This window comes from Oncorhynchus keta, unplaced genomic scaffold, assembly GCF_023373465.1.
Source record: "Oncorhynchus keta strain PuntledgeMale-10-30-2019 unplaced genomic scaffold, Oket_V2 Un_scaffold_4360_pilon_pilon, whole genome shotgun sequence".
Taxonomy (NCBI): domain Eukaryota; kingdom Metazoa; phylum Chordata; class Actinopteri; order Salmoniformes; family Salmonidae; genus Oncorhynchus; species Oncorhynchus keta.
Genome location: NW_026290942.1, coordinates 86,161 through 106,145, shown reverse-complemented (window position 1 = coordinate 106,145; position 19,985 = coordinate 86,161). Strand labels below are relative to the sequence as shown.

General features: G+C 46.8%; 1 pseudogene; it reads left to right on the top strand.

Moving 5' to 3' along the window:
- Positions 1–654: 654 nt before the first annotated feature.
- LOC127928873 (4-aminobutyrate aminotransferase, mitochondrial-like) overlaps positions 655–19,985 on the top strand; it is a 70,953-nt pseudogene continuing 51,622 nt past the window's right edge.

Below are 19,985 nucleotides of genomic sequence, written 5' to 3'. Positions count from 1 at the left end.
ACCACAACATCGCATGGCAGCAACACATGACAACAACATGGTAGCAGCACAAAACAAGGTACACACATTATTGAGCACAGCCAACAGCACAAAGGGCAAGAATGTAGAGACAACAATACATCACACAAAGCAGCCACAACTGTCAGTAAGAGTGTCCGTGATTGAGTCTTTGAATTAAGAGATTGAGATTTAAAAAAAAACTGTTCAGTTTGAGTGTTTGTTGCAGCTCGTTCCAGTCGCTGGCTGCAGCGAACTGAAAAGACGAGCGACCAGGGATGTGTGTGCTTTGGGGACCTTTAACAGAATGTGACTGGCAGAACGGGTGGGGGATGAGGGCTGCAGTGGAAATCGGGGAGAGTGAAGCCTAGGGTGTCATCTGAAAAGCTGTCAATAGGCTACTAATAGCCGGTAACTTCTTCGGGGAAATGTTGATACGCGTCATGAATGATTGACAAGGAGCAAAGGTATGTCGGTCACATAGGGTCTACGTTTTATCCACGTCTATCAGTTATTTAAACTAGGTTGTTATACGGGACATCCGGGTATGAGTCCAATATAACGTTTATAACGGATCGTGTTTAGTCAGTACGCTACATTGACACTGTTCTGTGAAACTGATACTTCGTGAACGTAATGTCGTGATTCGCTTTCGATTGAATCGTCTGAAGTTCCGCTGAACTGCGAAGCCACGTCGCTCATTGGCCAGTATTAGTTCCTTTTGACTACTTCGGCTTCTGCTATTGGCTGAGCCGCAGTCAGCCTGCCCGTGGACCCGCCTCCTCCCAGCAAAACGAACAGATTCTGATTGATAATTTAAAGGCAGTCTTTCTGTTCATCCTTCCAGTGCGCGTCTCCACCGTTTTTACACAAAGTGTTTCAGCCAGCCGGTCTTACCGCTCGACCCAAGCGGACACCAAGCTCCCAGCGGTACCGGGTGAAGCCTCGGTGAGTTCCCCTATGCGCTGTCATCTGTCTGTGTCTCTCGCTCACTCTCTCTCTTTCTCTCTCTCTCACACACACACACACACACACAACACACCAAATAACTCTGTTACACACACACTAGGGCGCACAGACAGGCGACATATCGAACCCACCGCGCTAGCTGTTATATGCCTCATAAAGCCGCTTTTCAATCGTCTTTGCAAGACACATCTGCACTGAGTTAGCGATGACTCTGGACACTTTCTGTCTTGACGTGCGCGCGTTCGCCTATATTCTAGTTAGCAATACAATACAGTAGAGTAGGTAGTAGGTAGTAGGTATAAGCTAGTGAACAGGTCAACGGCGCCGCCAGATAGGCCACTAGTCTATATAATGCCACTACACTGTAGCGCTGCGGTCCTATGCAGCCTAGAGATTAGATGGTCATTTCTCATTGTGTCGCTTTTATTCTGCCTTCTTTAGTAGTCTGCTGCAGACAGACAGACACACAGACGCAATTCTTGTTGCCTGTTCTCTGCGGAAGGGATCCAGACTGATCCAGTCGGAACCGGTTCGTGATGCACTCGGCCACAGTTGTGCAACAGCGCAGTGCTCTTCTGATAGCGCCCAGTGGCAGGCAGTTTATTCTGGTTCCACAAGCAACTAGGGTTGTTTTGCATAACAAAAGCCGATAACACTTTTACTTTACGGGACACCTATTATCTCTTAGTCCAGAGCTTGCAGGTATAGTGCCGTATAATGAATAACAAGAACTACTTGTATGGCATCTCTGTGTAACGCGTCATGATGTGGTTACAATGCATATGTCAATAGGACAAGTTGTGCTTTAGACAGGAACAGGTGTCATTAATAGCCATTTAGACAAGTTGTGTGTGCATACATTAGGGTGGTCCCGGGAATCGAACAGGCGTTACAAGGTGTCATGAGCTACAGAAGGACCACTAGGGATGTTTTTGAACCTGTCAGGTTACTATAGGTCACAGACCATGTGGGTGGGGATGTTGTTGTGGGATCACTGGCTCCGTGGAGGCTTCAGTACAAAACCACTTCAACTTATGACAGCATGGATGTGTTCCCAAATGGCACCTTGCCTAATTCCTATTTTAGTGCACTACTTTAGCCTCATAGGCCCTGGTCAAAAGTAGTGCACTATATAGGGAATAAGGTGCCATTTGAAATGCACACCATATCTCTTACAAATTGACCAGCGCTCTCCAAGTCCTTACAGACACCGATGGGGACAGACTGTGTAGGTAGGCTAGAATAGAGTAGACTGAACTTCCCAGGGTTGGGCTGGAGGAACTGAGTTGAACCTGCAGTGCTGTTGATCTAGCACCTTTTACAGAGAGTCATGGAACATGTAATCTCTCTCTCTCTCTGTCTCTGTCTGTCTCTCTCTGTCTGTCTCTCTCTGTCTGTCTTTCTGTCTCTCTGTCTGTCTCTCTCTGTCTCTGTCTCTGTCTGTCTCTCTCTGTCAAACCTCTCTGTTCAGTATTAGTATCTGCAGTGTTCCATAATAATAACCCCCACCCCACTGGAGCAGTGATTACTGTTACTGTGTCAGTGACCTCTCTGGACCGTTCCTATAGTTACAGTGACCTCTCCCAGGACCGTTCCTATAGTTACAGTGACCTCTCCCAGGACCGTTCCTATAGTTACAGTGACCTCTCCCAGGACCGTTCCTATAGTTACAGTTCTCCCAGGACCGTTCTATAGTTCAGTGACCTCTCCCAGGACCTTCATAGTTAGTGACCTCTCCCAGGACCGTTCCTACAGTTACAACCTCTCCCAGGACCCCCTATAGTTACAGTGACCTCTCCTAGGACCGTTCCTATAGTTACAGTGGCCTCTCCCACAACAGTGGCCTCTCCCAGGACCGTTCCTATGTCAGTGGCCTCTCCCAGGACCGTTCCTATAGTTACAGTGACCTCTCCCAGGACCGTTCCTATAGTTACAGTGACCTCTCCCAGGACCGTTCCTATAGTTACAGTGACCTCTCCCAGGACCGTTCCTATAGTTACAGTGACCTCTCCCAGGACCGTTCCTATAGTTACAGTGACCTCTCCCAGGACCGTTCCTATAGTTACAGTGACCTCTCCCAGGACCGTTCCTATAGTTACAGTGACCTCTCCCAGGACCGTTCCAGTGACCTCTCCCATAGTTACAGTGACCTCTCCCAGGACCGTTCCTATAGTTACAGTGACCTCTCCCAGGACCGTTCCTATAGTTACAGTGACCTCTCCCAGGACCGTTCCTATAGTTACAGTGACCTCTCCCAGGACCGTTCCTATAGTTACAGTGACCTCTCCCAGGACCGTTCCTATAGTTACAGTGACCTCTCCCAGGACCGTTCCTATAGTTACAGTGACCTCTCCCAGGACCGTTTTATAGTTACAGTGACCTCTCCCAGGACCGTTCCTATAGTTACAGTGACCTCTCCCAGGACCGTTCCTAGTTAGTGACAGGTTGTATGTTACAGTGACCTCTCCCAGGACTGTTTCTATCAGTGACCTCTCAGGACATTTTAGTGACCTCTCCCAGGACCCTTATTTACAGGTTGTTGTTGTTGTCAATCAATCACATTTCATTTATAAAGTGTTACATCTGTTATCACAAAGTGCTGTTGTGTGTGTGTGTGTGTGTGTGTGTGTGTGTGTGTGTGTGTGTGTGTGTGTGTGTGTGTGTGTGTGTGTGTGTGTGTGTGTGTGTGTGTGTGTGTGTGTGTGTGTGTGTCTGTGTCTGTGTGGCCTCATTTGCATCCCAAACTCTTGCACTGAGCCCAGTCTGAGTTACAGCAGTCGACTTGATTGTGTTTTGGATCATTGTCTTGCTGCATGAACCAGCTGTGCTTCATCTTCAGCTCAAAGACAGCTGGCCTGACCTTCTCCTGTAGAACTCTCTGACACAGAGCAGTACACATGGTTCCTTCTGTTCAGGCAAGTCGTCCAGGTCCCGAGGCAGCACAGCTTCTCCATTTTCTCCTCAGCAGAGGCAGTTCAAGAAGTCATGCAGTTCTTTCTTTACATGTAATGAGATAAACTGAGTCATATTTGGAGCAGAATTTTCACAGTCAGTCTTCTCTGACCGTCCATGTTTTTCTATGGTGGTCTGACTCTATGGCCAGTGGTCTGACTCTATGGCCAGTGGTCTGACTCTATGGCCAGTGGTCTGACTCTATGGCCGGTGGTCTGACTCTATGGCGGTGGTCTGACTCTATGGCCGGTGGTCTGACTCTATGGCCGGTGGTCTGACTCTATGGCCAGTGGTCTGACTCTATGGTCAGTGGTCTGACTCTATGGCCGGTGGTCTGACTCTATGGCCGGTGGTCTGACTCTATGGCCGGTGGTCTGACTCTATGGCCGGTGGTCTGACTCTATGGCCGGTGGTCTGACTCTATGGCCGGTGGTCTGACTCTATGGCCGGTGGTCTGACTCTATGGCCGGTGGTCTGACTCTATGGCCGGTGGTCTGACTCTATGGCCGGTGGTCTGACTCTATGGCCGGTGGTCTGACTCTATGGCCGGTGGTCTGACTCTATGGCCGGTGGTCTGACTCTATGGCCAGTGGTCTGACTCTATGGCCAGGTTATGGTCGGTGGTCTGGCTCTATGGCCAGGTTATGATCAGTGGTCTGACTCTATGGCCAGGTTATGGCCAGTGGTCTGACTCTATGGCCAGGTTATGATCAGTGGTCTGACTCTATGGCCAGGTTATGGTCGGTGGTCTGACTCTATGGCCAGGTTATGATCAGTGGTCTGACTCTATGGCCAGGTTATGATCAGTGGTCTGACTCTATGGCCAGGTTATGGTCGGTGGTCTGACTCTATGGCCAGGTTATGGTCGGTGTGTCTCTACACTGTTAATCTCTTCCTGTGTTTGAATTGTTTGATTTTGATGAGGTGTGGTGCTTTGGTATCTCTATTGTAGAATTTGGTAACGTTGAAGTTTATAATTAAATGGGATTTTAGTTTTGCCAATAATTAGTGTATGAATTTTGGATAGAGATTTCTATTTGTTTTAATGTAGTTATTGATGGGTTGAATGGTTGAAATGAGCTGGTACTTTTGTGCTAGTTGTCTAAATATTCACTCTCTGGGTTGTGGTGTTTGTATAAGAAAGCCTTGTGATGATAATATTCTGGAGGATTACAGTGTGATGATAATATTCTGGATTACAGTGTGATGATAATATTCTGGATTACAGTGTGAGGATAATATTCTGGATTACAGTGTGATGATAATATTCTGGATTACAGTGTGAGGATAATATTCTGTATTACAGTGTGAGGATAATATTCTGGATTACAGTGTGAGGATAATATTCTGGATTACAGTGTGAGGATAATATTCTGGATTACAGTGTGAGGATAATATTCTGTTACAGTGTGAGGATAATATTCTGGATTACAGTGTGAGGATAATATTCTGGATTACAGTGTGAGGATAATATTCTGGATTACAGTGTGAGGATAATATTCTGGATTACAGTGTGATGGATAATATTCTGGATTACAGTGTGAGGATAATATTCTGGATTACAGTGTGAGGATAATATTCTGGATTACAGTGTGAGGATAATATTCTGGATTACAGTGTGAGGATAATATTCTGGATTACAGTGTGAGTTACAGTGTGAGGATAATTCTGGAGGATAAATATTCTGGATTACAGTGTGAGGATAATATTCTGGATTACAGTGTGAGAGTCCAGAATCTGTACTAGGGGAATCTCCCAGGTTCTGCCCTACAGACTAAGTTTGGGGCAATATATGTGCACACCTACAATATTTCTACTAAATTCCAGGTGTAAAATTTCAGTGGGGCTTTTATAATGTATATTTTAAATTGTACATTTGAGTTATGACAGAGTAATAGTTTGGTTACATTTATACAGGGTCTTTCTAATTACAAAACGTTCTCTATGTGCTTTATCTGTTAGGCTTCATGGCAAACCGCCCAGATGAACTTCTAGTCACACCAAGGTCAGTAGAGTTGGTGGTGTGTTTCAGAGTTGTTTCTCCCTGGGTGAAATCGTCTCTCTCGTCTCTCTAGTTGCCAGGGTGACTGATTGTAGGCCACGGTTCTGTGATGAGGTTATTAACTCTATTTGCGATTCAGCTGAATACAATCACTGTAGGGCAGGCTGACTGTACAGGACTGAACACTGTAGGACAGGCTGACTGTATAGGACTGAACACTGTAGGACAGGCTGACTGTATAGGACTGAACACTGTAGGACTGAACACTGTAGGACAGGCTGCCTGTATAGGACTGAACACTGTAGGACAGGCTGACTGTACAGGACTGAACACTGTAGGACAGGCTGACTGTAAAGGACTGAACACTGTAGGACAGGCTGACTGTATAGGACTGAACACTGTAGGACAGGCTGACTGTATAGGACTGAACACTGTAGGACAGGCTGACTGTACAGGACTGAACACTGTAGGACAGGCTGACTGTATAGGACTGAACACTGTAGGACAGGCTGACTGTATAGGACTGAACACTGTAGGACTGAACACTGTAGGACAGGCTGCCTGTATAGGACTGAACACTGTAGGACAGGCTGACTGTACAGGACTGAACACTGTAGGACAGGCTGACTGTAAAGGACTGAATACTGTAGGACAGGCTGACTGTATAGGACTGAACACTGTAGGACAGGCTGACTGTAAAGGACTGAATACTGTAGGACAGGCTGACTGTACAGGACTGAACACTGTAGGACAGGCTGACTGTACAGGACTGAATACTGTAGGACAGGCTGACTGTATAGGACTGAACACTGTAGGACAGGCTGACTGTATAGGACTGAACACTGTAGGACTGAACACTGTAGAGGACTGAACACTGTAGGACAGGCTGACTGTACAGGACTGAACACTGTAGGACAGGCTGACTGTACAAGACTGAACACTGTAGGACAGGCTGACTGTACAGGACTGAACACTGTAGGACAGGCTGACTGTATAGGACTGAACACTGTAGGACAGGCTGACTGTACAGGACTGAACACTGTAGGACAGGCTGACTGTACAAGATTGAACACTGTAGGACAGGCTGACTGTACAGGACTGAACACTGTAGGACAGGCTGACTGTACAAGATTGAACACTGTAGGACAGGCTGACTGTACAGGACTGAACACTGTAGGACAGGCTGACTGTACAAGATTGAACACTGTAGGACAGGCTGACTGTACAGGACTGAACACTGTAGGACAGGCTGACTGTACAAGATTGAACACTGTAGGACAGGCTGACTGTATAGGACTGAACACTGTAGGACAGGCTGACTGTATAGGACTGAACACTGTAGGACAGAACACTGTAGGACAGGCTGACTGTACAGGACTGAACACTGTGGACTTCAGCACCAGAGAGTATATATATATACGATCCCTGTCTGTCCTGTAGACTTCAGTACCAGAGAGTATATATATATACGCTCCCTGTCTGTCCTGTAGACTTCAGCACCAGAGAGTATATATATATACGCTCCCTGTCTGTCCTGTAGACTTCAGCACCAGAGAGTATATATATATACGATCCCTGTCTGTCCTGTAGACTTCAGCACCAGAGAGTATATATATATACGATCCCTGTCTGTCCTGTAGACTTCAGCACCAGAGAGTATATATATATACGATCCCTGTCTGTCCTGTAGACTTCAGCACCAGAGACTGTCTGTCCTGTAGACTTCAGCACCAGAGACTGTCTGTCCTGTAGACTTTCAGCACCAGAGACTGTCTGTCCTGTGGACTTCAGCACCAGAGAGTATATATATATACGCTCCCTGTCTGTCCTGTAGACTTCAGCACCAGAGAGTATATATATATATACGATCCCTGTCTGTCCTGTAGACTTCAGCACCAGAGAGTATATATATATACGATCCCTGTCTGTCCTGTAGACTTCAGCACCAGAGAGTATATATATATACGATCCCTGTCTGTCCTGTAGACTTCAGCACCAGAGAGTATATATATATACGATCCCTGTCTGTCCTGTAGACTTCAGCACCAGAGACTGTCTGTCCTGTAGACTTCAGCACCAGAGACTGTCTGTCCTGTAGACTTTCAGCACCAGAGACTGTCTGTCCTGTAGACTTCAGCACCAGAGACTGTCTGTCCTGTAGACTTCAGCACCAGAGAGTATATATATATACGATCCCTGTCTGTCCTGTAGACTTTCAGCACCAGAGACTGTCTGTCCTGTAGACTTCAGCAGCAGAGACTGTCTGTCCTGTGGACTTCAGCACCAGAGAGTATATATATATACGCTCCCTGTCTGTCCTGTGGACTTCAGCACCAGAGAGTATATATATATACGATCCCTGTCTGTCCTGTAGACTTTCAGCACCAGAGACTGTCTGTCCTGTAGACTTCAGCAGCAGAGACTGTCTGTCCTGTGGACTTCAGCACCAGAGAGTATATATATATACGCTCCTGTCTGTCCTGTGGACTTCAGCACCAGAGAGTATATATATATACGATCCCTGTCTGTCCTGTAGACTTTCAGCACCAGAGACTGTCTGTCCTGTAGACTTCAGCAGCAGAGACTGTCTGTCCTGTGGACTTCAGCACCAGAGACTGTCTGTCCTGTAGACTTCAGCACCAGAGAGTATATATATATACGATCCCTGTCTGTCCTGTAGACTTTCAGCACCAGAGACTGTCTGTCCTGTAGACTTCAGCAGCAGAGACTGTCTGTCCTGTGGACTTCAGCACCAGAGACTGTCTGTCCTGTAGACTTCAGCACCAGAGAGTATATATATATATATACGATCCCTGTCTGTCCTGTAGACTTCAGCACCAGAGACTGTCTGTCCTGTAGACTTCAGCACCAGAGACTGTCTGTCCTGTAGACTTCAGCACCAGAGAGTATATATATATACGATCCCTGTCTGTCCTGTAGACTTCAGCACCAGAGACTGTCTGTCCTGTAGACTTTCAGCACCAGAGACTGTCTGTCCTGTAGACTTCAGCAGCAGAGACTGTCTGTCCTGTGGACTTCAGCACCAGAGAGTATATATATATACGATCCCTGTCTGTCCTGTAGACTTCAGCACCAGAGACTGTCTGTCCTGTAGACTTCAGCACCAGAGACTGTCTGTCCTGTAGACTTCAGCACCAGAGACTGTCTGTCCTGTGGACTTCAGCACCAGAGACTGTCTGTCCTGTGGACTTCAGCACCAGAGACTGTCTGTCCTGTAGACTTCAGCACCAGAGACTGTCTGTCCTGTAGACTTCAGCACCAGAGAGTATATATATACGATCCCTGTCTGTCCTGTAGACTTCAGCAGCAGAGACTGTCTGTCCTGTAGACTTTCAGCACCAGAGACTGTCTGTCCTGTAGACTTCAGCACCAGAGAGTATATATATATACGATCCCTGTCTGTCCTGTAGACTTCAGCACCAGAGACTGTCTGACCTGTAGACTTCAGCACCAGAGAGTATATATATATACGATCCCTGTCTGTCCTGTAGACTTCAGTACCAGAGAGTATATATATATACGATCCCTGTCTGTCCTGTAGACTTCAGCACCAGAGACTGTCTGTCCTGTAGACTTCAGCACCAGAGAGTATATATATATACGATCCCTGTCTGTCCTGTAGACTTCAGCACCAGAGAGTATATATATATACGATCCCTGTCTGTCCTGTAGACTTCAGCACCAGAGACTGTCTGTCCTGTAGACTTCAGCACCAGAGAGTATATATATATACGATCCCTGTCTGTCCTGTAGACTTCAGCACCAGAGAGTATATATATATACGATCCCTGTCTGTCCTGTAGACTTCAGCACCAGAGACTGTCTGTCCTGTAGACTTCAGCACCAGAGACTGTCTGTCCTGTAGACTTCAGCACCAGAGAGTATATATATATACGCTCCCTGTCTGTCCTGTAGACTTCAGCACCAGAGAGTATATATATATACGATCCCTGTCTGTCCTGTAGACTTCAGCACCAGAGAGTATATATATATACGATCCCTGTCTGTCCTGTGGACTTCAGCACCAGAGACTGTCTGTCCTGTGGACTTCAGCACCAGAGAGTATATATATACGATCCCTGTCTGTCCTGTAGACTTCAGCACCAGAGACTGTCTGTCCTGTAGACTTCAGTACCAGAGAGTATATATATATACGATCCCTGTCTGTCCTGTAGACTTCAGCACCAGAGAGTATATATATATACGATCCCTGTCTGTCCTGTAGACTTCAGCACCAGAGAGTATATATATATACGATCCCTGTCTGTCCTGTAGACTTCAGCACCAGAGAGTATATATATATACGATCCCTGTCTGTCCTGTGGACTTCAGCACCAGAGAGTATATATATATACGATCCCTGTCTGTCCTGTGGACTTCAGCACCAGAGACTGTCTGTCCTGTAGACTTCAGCACCAGAGAGTATATATATATATACGATCCTGTCTGTCCTGTGGACTTCAGCACCAGAGACTGTCTGTCCTGTAGACTTCAGCAGCAGAGACTGTCTGTCCTGTAGTCTTCAGCACCAGAGAGTATATATATATATACGATCCCTGTCTGTCCTGTGGACTTCAGCACCAGAGAGTATATATATATACGATCCCTGTCTGTCCTGTGGACTTCAGTACCAGAGAGTATATATATATACGATCCCTGTCTGTCCTGTAGACTTCAGCACCAGAGACTGTCTGTCCTGTAGACTTCAGCACCAGAGAGTATATATATATATACGCTCCCTGTCTGTCCTGTAGACTTCAGCACCAGAGAGTATATATATATACGATCCCTGTCTGTCCTGTAGACTTCAGCACCAGAGAGTATATATATATACGATCCCTGTCTGTCCTGTAGACTTCAGTACCAGAGAGTATATATATATACGCTCCCTGTCTGTCCTGTAGACTTCAGCACCAGAGAGTATATATATATACGATCCCTGTCTGTCCTGTAGACTTCAGCACCAGAGACTGTCTGTCCTGTGGACTTCAGCACCAGAGAGTATATATATATACGATCCCTGTCTGTCCTGTAGACTTCAGCACCAGAGAGTATATATATATACGATCCCTGTCTGTCCTGTGGACTTCAGAACCAGAGACTGTCTGTCCTGTAGACTTCAGCACCAGAGACTGTCTGTCCTGTGGACTTCAGCACCAGAGAGTATATATATATACGATCCCTGTCTGTCCTGTAGACTTCAGCACCAGAGAGTATATATATATACGCTCCCTGTCTGTCCTGTAGACTTCAGCACCAGAGAGTATATATATATACGATCCCTGTCTGTCCTGTAGACTTCAGCACCAGAGACTGTCTGTCCTGTAGACTTCAGCACCAGAGACTGTCTGTCCTGTGGACTTCAGCACCAGAGACTGTCTGTCCTGTGGACTTCAGCACCAGAGAGTATATATATATACGATCCCTGTCTGTCCTGTAGACTTCAGTACCAGAGAGTATATATATATACGCTCCCTGTCTGTCCTGTAGACTTCAGCACCAGAGAGTATATATATATACGCTCCCTGTCTGTCCTGTGGACTTCAGCACCAGAGACTGTCTGTCCTGTGGACTTCAGTACCAGAGAGTATATATATATACGCTCCCTGTCTGTCCTGTAGACTTCAGTACCAGAGAGTATATATATATACGATCCCTGTCTGTCCTGTAGACTTCAGCACCAGAGACTGTCTGTCCTGTGGACTTCAGCACCAGAGAGTATATATATATACGCTCCCTGTCTGTCCTGTGGACTTCAGCACCAGAGAGTATATATATATACGCTCCCTGTCTGTCCTGTAGACTTCAGTACCAGAGAGTATATATATATACGATCCCTGTCTGTCCTGTAGACTTCAGTACCAGAGAGTATATATATATACGCTCCCTGTCTGTCCTGTGGACTTCAGCACCAGAGAGTATATATATACGCTCCCTGTCTGTCCTGTAGACTTCAGCACCAGAGAGTATATATATATACGATCCCTGTCTGTCCTGTAGACTTCAGCACCAGAGAGTATATATATATACGATCCCTGTCTGTCCTGTAGACTTCAGCACCAGAGAGTATATATATATACGATCCCTGTCTGTCCTGTAGACTTCAGTACCAGAGAGTATATATATATACGATCCCTGTCTGTCCTGTAGACTTCAGCACCAGAGAGTATATATATATACGCTCCCTGTCTGTCCTGTGGACTTCAGTACCAGAGTATATATATATACGATCCCTGTCTGTCCTGTAGACTTCAGCACCAGAGAGTATATATATATACGATCCCTGTCTGTCCTGTAGACTTCAGCACCAGAGAGTATATATATATACGATCCCTGTCTGTCCTGTAGACTTCAGCACCAGAGAGTATATATATATACGATCCCTGTCTGTCCTTTAGACTTCAGCACCAGAGAGTATATATATATATACGCTCCCTGTCTGTCCTGTAGACTTCAGCACCAGAGAGTATATATATATACGATCCCTGTCTGTCCTGTGGACTTCAGCACCAGAGACTGTCTGTCCTGTAGACTTCAGTACCAGAGAGTATATATATATACGCTCCCTGTCTGTCCTGTAGACTTCAGCACCAGAGAGTATATATATATACGATCCCTGTCTGTCCTGTAGACTTCAGCACCAGAGAGTATATATATATACGCTCCCTGTCTGTCCTGTAGACTTCAGCACCAGAGAGTATATATATATACGATCCCTGTCTGTCCTGTGGACTTCAGTACCAGAGAGTATATATATATACGATCCCTGTCTGTCCTGTAGACTTCAGTACCAGAGAGTATATATATATACGCTCCCTGTCTGTCCTGTAGACTTCAGCACCAGAGAGTATATATATATACGATCCCTGTCTGTCCTGTAGACTTCAGTACCAGAGTGTATATATATATACGATCCCTGTCTGTCCTGTAGACTTCAGTACCAGAGAGTATATATATATACGCTCCCTGTCTGTCCTGTGGACTTCAGTACCAGAGAGTATATATATATACGATCCCTGTCTGTCCTGTAGACTTCAGCACCAGAGAGTATATATATATACGATCCCTGTCTGTCCTGTAGACTTCAGCACCAGAGAGTATATATATATACGCTCCCTGTCTGTCCTGTAGACTTCAGCACCAGAGAGTATATATATATACGATCCCTGTCTGTCCTGTAGACTTCAGTACCAGAGAGTATATATATATACGATCCCTGTCTGTCCTGTAGACTTCAGCACCAGAGACTGTCTGTCCTGTGGACTTCAGCACCAGAGAGTATATATATATACGATCCCTGTCTGTCCTGTAGACTTCAGCACCAGAGAGTATATATATATACGCTCCCTGTCTGTCCTGTGGACTTCAGCACCAGAGAGTATATATATATACGATCCCTGTCTGTCCTGTAGACTTCAGCACCAGAGACTGTCTGTCCTGTAGACTTCAGCACCAGAGACTGTCTGTCCTGTGGACTTCAGTACCAGAGAGTATATATATATACGATCCCTGTCTGTCCTGTAGACTTCAGTACCAGAGAGTATATATATATACGATCCCTGTCTGTCCTGTGGACTTCAGTACCAGAGAGTATATATATATACGATCCCTGTCTGTCCTGTAGACTTCAGCACCAGAGAGTATATATATATACGATCCCTGTCTGTCCTGTAGACTTCAGCACCAGAGAGTATATATATATACGATCCCTGTCTGTCCTGTGGACTTCAGCACCAGAGACTGTCTGTCCTGTGGACTTCAGCACCAGAGAGTATATATATATATACGATCCCTGTCTGTCCTGTAGACTTCAGCACCAGAGAGTATATATATATACGATCCCTGTCTGTCCTGTAGACTTCAGCACCAGAGAGTATATATATATACGCTCCTGTCTGTCCTGTAGACTTCAGCACCAGAGAGTATATATATATACGATCCCTGTCTGTCCTGTAGACTTCAGAACCAGAGAGTATATATATATACGATCCTGTCTGTCCTGTAGACTTCAGTACCAGAGAGTATATATATATACGATCCCTGTCTGTCCTGTAGACTTCAGCACCAGAGACTGTCTGTCCTGTAGACTTCAGTACCAGAGAGTATATATATATACGATCCCTGTCTGTCCTGTGGACTTCAGCACCAGAGAGTATATATATATACGATCCCTGTCTGTCCTGTAGACTTCAGCACCAGAGAGTATATATATATACGATCCCTGTCTGTCCTGTAGACTTCAGCACCAGAGACTGTCTGTCCTGTAGACTTCAGCACCAGAGAGTATATATATATATGATCCCTGTCTGTCCTGTGGACTTCAGCACCAGAGAGTGTATATATATATGATCCCTGTCTGTCCTGTAGACTTCAGTACCAGAGAGTATATATATATACGATCCCTGTCTGTCCTGTAGACTTCAGTACCAGAGAGTATATATATATACGATCCCTGTCTGTCCTGTAGACTTCAGCACCAGAGAGTATATATATATACGATCCCTGTCTGTCCTGTAGACTTCAGCACCAGAGAGTATATATATATACGCTCCCTGTCTGTCCTGTAGACTTCAGCACCAGAGACTGTCTGTCCTGTAGACTTCAGCACCAGAGACTGTCTGTCCTGTAGACTTCAGCACCAGAGACTGTCTGTCCTGTGGACTTCAGCACCAGAGACTGTCTGTCCTGTAGACTTCAGCACCAGAGACTGTCTGTCCTGTAGACTTCAGCACCAGAGACTGTCTGTCCTGTGGACTTCAGCACCAGAGACTGTCTGTCCTGTGGACTTCAGCACCAGAGAGTATATATATATACGATCCCTGTCTGTCCTGTAGACTTCAGCACCAGAGAGTATATATATATACGATCCCTGTCTGTCCTGTGGACTTCAGTACCAGAGAGTATATATATATACGCTCCCTGTCTGTCCTGTGGACTTCAGTACCAGAGACTGTCTGTCCTGTAGACTTCAGTACCAGAGAGTATATATATATACGATCCCTGTCTGTCCTGTAGACTTCAGCACCAGAGTGTATATATATATACGATCCCTGTCTGTCCTGTAGACTTCAGCACCAGAGAGTATATATATATACGATCCCTGTCTGTCCTGTAGACTTCAGCACCAGAGAGTATATATATATACGATCCCTGTCTGTCCTGTAGACTTCAGCACCAGAGAGTATATATATATACGATCCCTGTCTGTCCTGTAGACTTCAGCACCAGAGAGTATATATATATACGATCCCTGTCTGTCCTGTAGACTTCAGCACCAGAGAGTATATATATATACGATCCCTGTCTGTCCTGTAGACTTCAGCACCAGAGAGTATATATATATACGATCCCTGTCTGTCCTGTAGACTTCAGCACCAGAGAGTATATATATATACGCTCCCTGTCTGTCCTGTAGACTTCAGCACCAGAGAGTATATATATATACGATCCCTGTCTGTCCTGTAGACTTCAGCACCAGAGAGTATATATATATACGACATGACGTAACAGGACCTACAGTAGAGGAATCATGTATCTGGCCTCTCAGAAATAGGTTAACTAGCTCAGGCTTTTCATACACCCTGCAGTCTCCCTCTGTTCTGCCTCAGTAGATCTGAATACACGTGGGCTGTATAGATGTTGCAGTGTCTCCACAGGGGCCGCGCCAAAGAGGATGTCACGGAACTACATTCAACTGTCACTTTTAGCGTTAGCTGTGCAGCCTAAAGGTCAGAGGTTAAATGATCATAACAACCAGGTAGTCAGACAGTGTAAATCTGATTAAACATTGAGGGGGTTTCCCAGTCACAGATGAAGCATTTTTAATGGAGAATGTAAATTGGAGTAGGTTTAATCTGTGTCCTGAAAACAGGTCCCTCAGTATTCTGCTTGTCTGGACACGGGGATGGGTAGTAGGGTTTCCATCTGTAGTTAGTTCCCAGAGGGATTTCTCTCTGTCCTGGTTCCATGGAGAACAGTGGGCCAGACACACTGTGGATGTCACTGTCTCGTAGGGTCGTGCTGTAGGGAGAGTGGCTAGACTGTTACGACTGGTACTGTGTGTTGTCAGATGTGAGCCAGTCCTATGAATCGTGACTCTCTGGCAGCGGCCCGTACATTTGTACCTGTATCTGTCTGTTGTTGCATCATCACTGAGCGCCTGTGGTCATTCCTAGAAGGTTTTCTATGCACCTGATAGGTGCAGAGAAATGTGTTGTTTTTACAGGGTCAAGGGAGGGGAGAGAGGTAAGGGGGTGGAGGGAGAGCGGTAAGGGGGACTACCTGCTGCCCCTAGAAGCAACACTCAGGCTATGTCGTTGTGTTATAACGACATCCAGGCTATGTCGTTGTGTTATAACGACACCCAGGCTATGTCCTCATGGTGTAACACAACACCCAGGCTATGTCATCGTGTTATAACGACACCCAGGCTATGTCGTTGTGTTATAACGACACCCAGGCTATGTCGTCGTGTTATAACGACACCCAGGCTATGTCCTCGTGGTGTAACACGACACCCAGGCTATGTCATCGTGTTATAACGACACCCAGGCTATGTCGTTGTGTTATAACGACATCCAGGCTATGTCGTTGTGTTATAACGACACCCAGGCTATGTCCTCGTGTTATAACGACACCCAGGCTATGTCCTCGTGTTATAACGACACCCAGGCTATGTCCTCGTGTTATAACGACACCCAGGTTATGTCCTCGTGTTATAACGACACCCAGGCTATGTCGTCGTGTTATAACGACACCCAGGCTATGTCCTCGTGTTATAACGACACCCAGGCTATGTCCTCGTGTTGTAACGACACCCAGGCTATGTCCTCGTGGTGTAACACGACACCCAGGCTACGTCCTCGTGTTATAACGACACCCAGGCTACGTCCTCGTGTTATAACGACACCCAGGCTACGTCCTCGTGTTATAACGACACCCAGGTTATGTCCTCGTGTTATAACGACACCCAGGTTATGTCCTCGTGTTATAACGACACCCAGGCTACGTCGTCGTGTTGTAACGACACCCAGGCTACGTCCTCGTGTTATAACGACACCCAGGCTACGTCCTCGTGTTGTAACGACACCCAGGCTACGTCCTCGTGTTGTAACGACACCCAGGCTACGTCCTCGTGTTATAACGACACCCAGGCTACGTCCTCGTGTTATAACGACACCCAGGCTACGTCCTCGTGTTGTAACGACACCCAGGCTACGTCCTCGTGTTATAACGACACCCAGGCTATGTCCTCGTGTTGTAACGACACCCAGGCTATGTCCTCGTGTTATAACGACACCCAGGTTATGTCCTCGTGTTATAACGACACCCAGGCTATGTCCTCGTGTTGTAACGACACCCAGGCTATGTCCTCGTGTTATAACGACACCCAGGTTATGTCCTCGTGTTATAACGACACCCAGGCTATGTCCTCGTGTTATAACGACACCCAGGTTATGTCCTCGTGTTATAACGACACCCAGGTTATGTCCTCGTGTTATAACACAACACCCAGGCTATGTCCTCGTGTTGTAACGACACCCAGGTTATGTCCTCGTGTTATAACGACACCCAGGTTATGTCCTCGTGTTATAACGACACCCAGGCTATGTCGTCGTGTTGTAACGACACCCAGGCTACGTCCTCGTGTTATAACGACACCCAGGCTACGTCCTCGTGTTGTAACGACACCCAGGCTACGTCCTCGTGTTGTAACGACACCCAGGCTACGTCCTCGTGTTATAACGACACCCAGGCTACGTCCTCGTGTTATAACGACACCCAGGTTACGTCCTCGTGTTATAACGACACCCAGGCTACGTCCTCGTGTTGTAACGACACCCAGGCTACGTCCTCGTGTTGTAACGACACCCAGGCTATGTCCTCGTGTTATAACGACACCCAGGCTATGTCCTCGTGTTATAACGACACCCAGGCTATGTCCTCGTGTTATAACGACACCCAGGCTATGTCCTCGTGTTATAACGACACCCAGGCTATGTCCTCGTGTTGTAACGACACCCAGGCTATGTCCTCGTGTTATAACGACACCCAGGCTATGTCCTCGTGTTGTAACGACACCCAGGCTATGTCCTCGTGTTGTAACGACACCCAGGCTATGTCCTCGTGTTGTAACGACACCCAGGCTATGTCCTCGTGTTGTAACGACACCCAGGCTATGTCCTCGTGTTATAACGACACCCAGGCTATGTCCTCGTGTTGTAACGACACCCAGGCTATGTCCTCGTGTTGTAACGACACCCAGGTTATGTCCTCGTGTTATAACGACACCCAGGCTATGTCCTCGTGTTATAACGACACCCAGGCTATGTCCTCGTGTTATAACGACACCCAGGCTACGTCCTCGTGTTATAACGACACCCAGGTTACGTCCTCGTGTTGTAACGACACCCAGGCTATGTCGGCGTGTTATAACGATACGTCCTCGTGTTGTAACGACACCCAGGCTATGTCCTCGTGTTATAACGACACCCAGGCTATGTCCTCGTGTTATAACGACACCCAGGCTATGTCATCGTGTTGTAACGCAACACCCAGGCTATGTCGTCGTGTTATAACGACACCCAGGCTATGTCGTCGTGTTGTAACGACACCCAGGCTATGTCCTCGTGTTGTAACGACACCCAGGCTATGTCCTCGTGTTGTAACGACACCCAGGCTACGTCCTCGTGTTGTAACGACACCCAAGCTATGTCCTCGTGTTGTAACGACACCCAGGCTATGTCCTCGTGTTGTAACGACACCCAGGCTATGTCCTCGTGTTGTAACGACACCCAGGCTATGTCCTCGTGTTGTAACGACACCCAGGTTATGTCCTCGTGTTATAACGACACCCAGGCTATGTCATCGTGTTGTAACGACACCCAGGCTATGTCCTCGTGTTGTAACGACACCCAGGTTATGTCCTCGTGTTATAACGACACCCAGGTTATGTCCTCGTGTTATAACGACACCCAGGTTATGTCCTCGTGTTATAACGACACCCAGGTTATGTCCTCGTGTTATAACGACACCCAGGCTATGTCATCGTGTTGTAACGACACCCAGGCTATGTCCTCGTGTTGTAACGACACCCAGGCTATGTCCTCGTGTTGTAACGACACCCAGGCTATGTCCTCGTGTTGTAACGACACCCAGGCTATGTCCTCGTGTTGTAACGACACCCAGGTTATGTCCTCGTGTTGTAACGACACCCAGGTTATGTCCTCGTGTTGTAACGACACCCAGGCTATGTCCTCGTGTTATAACGACACCCAGGCTATGTCCTCGTGTTGTAACGACACCCAGGCTATGTCCTCGTGTTGTAACGACACCCAGGCTATGTCCTCGTGTTGTAACGACACCCAGGTTATGTCCTCGTGTTGTAACGACACCCAGGCTATGTCCTCGTGTTGTAACGACACCCAGGCTATGTCCTCGTGTTGTAACGACACCCAGGCTATGTCCTCGTGTTGTAACGACACCCAGGCTATGTCCTCGTGTTGTAACGACACCCAGGCTATGTCCTCGTGTTGTAACGACACCCAGGCTATGTCCTCGTGTTGTAACGACACCCAGGCTATGTCCTCGTGTTGTAACGACACCCAGGCTATGTCCTCGTGTTGTAACGACACCCAGGCTATGTCCTCGTGTTGTAACGACACCCAGGCTATGTCCTCGTGTTGTAACGACACCCAGGCTATGTCCTCGTGTTGTAACGACACCCAGGCTATGTCCTCGTGTTGTAACGACACCCAGGCTATGTCCTCGTGTTATAACGACACCCAGGCTATGTCCTCGTGTTATAACGACACCCAGGCTATGTCCTCGTGTTATAACGACACCCAGGCTATGTCCTCGTGTTATAACGACACCCAGGCTATGTCATCGTGTTGTAACAAGCCAGATTCATTCATGAATGTCTTTCTGCTTTCGTGTGTCATTCATTCTCCATTCTCTCACTAAACACTGGACTCTCTGACTGAGGGAGAACCGAACCAACGTGTGTGTGTGTGTGTGTGTGTGTGTGTGTGTGTGTGTGTGT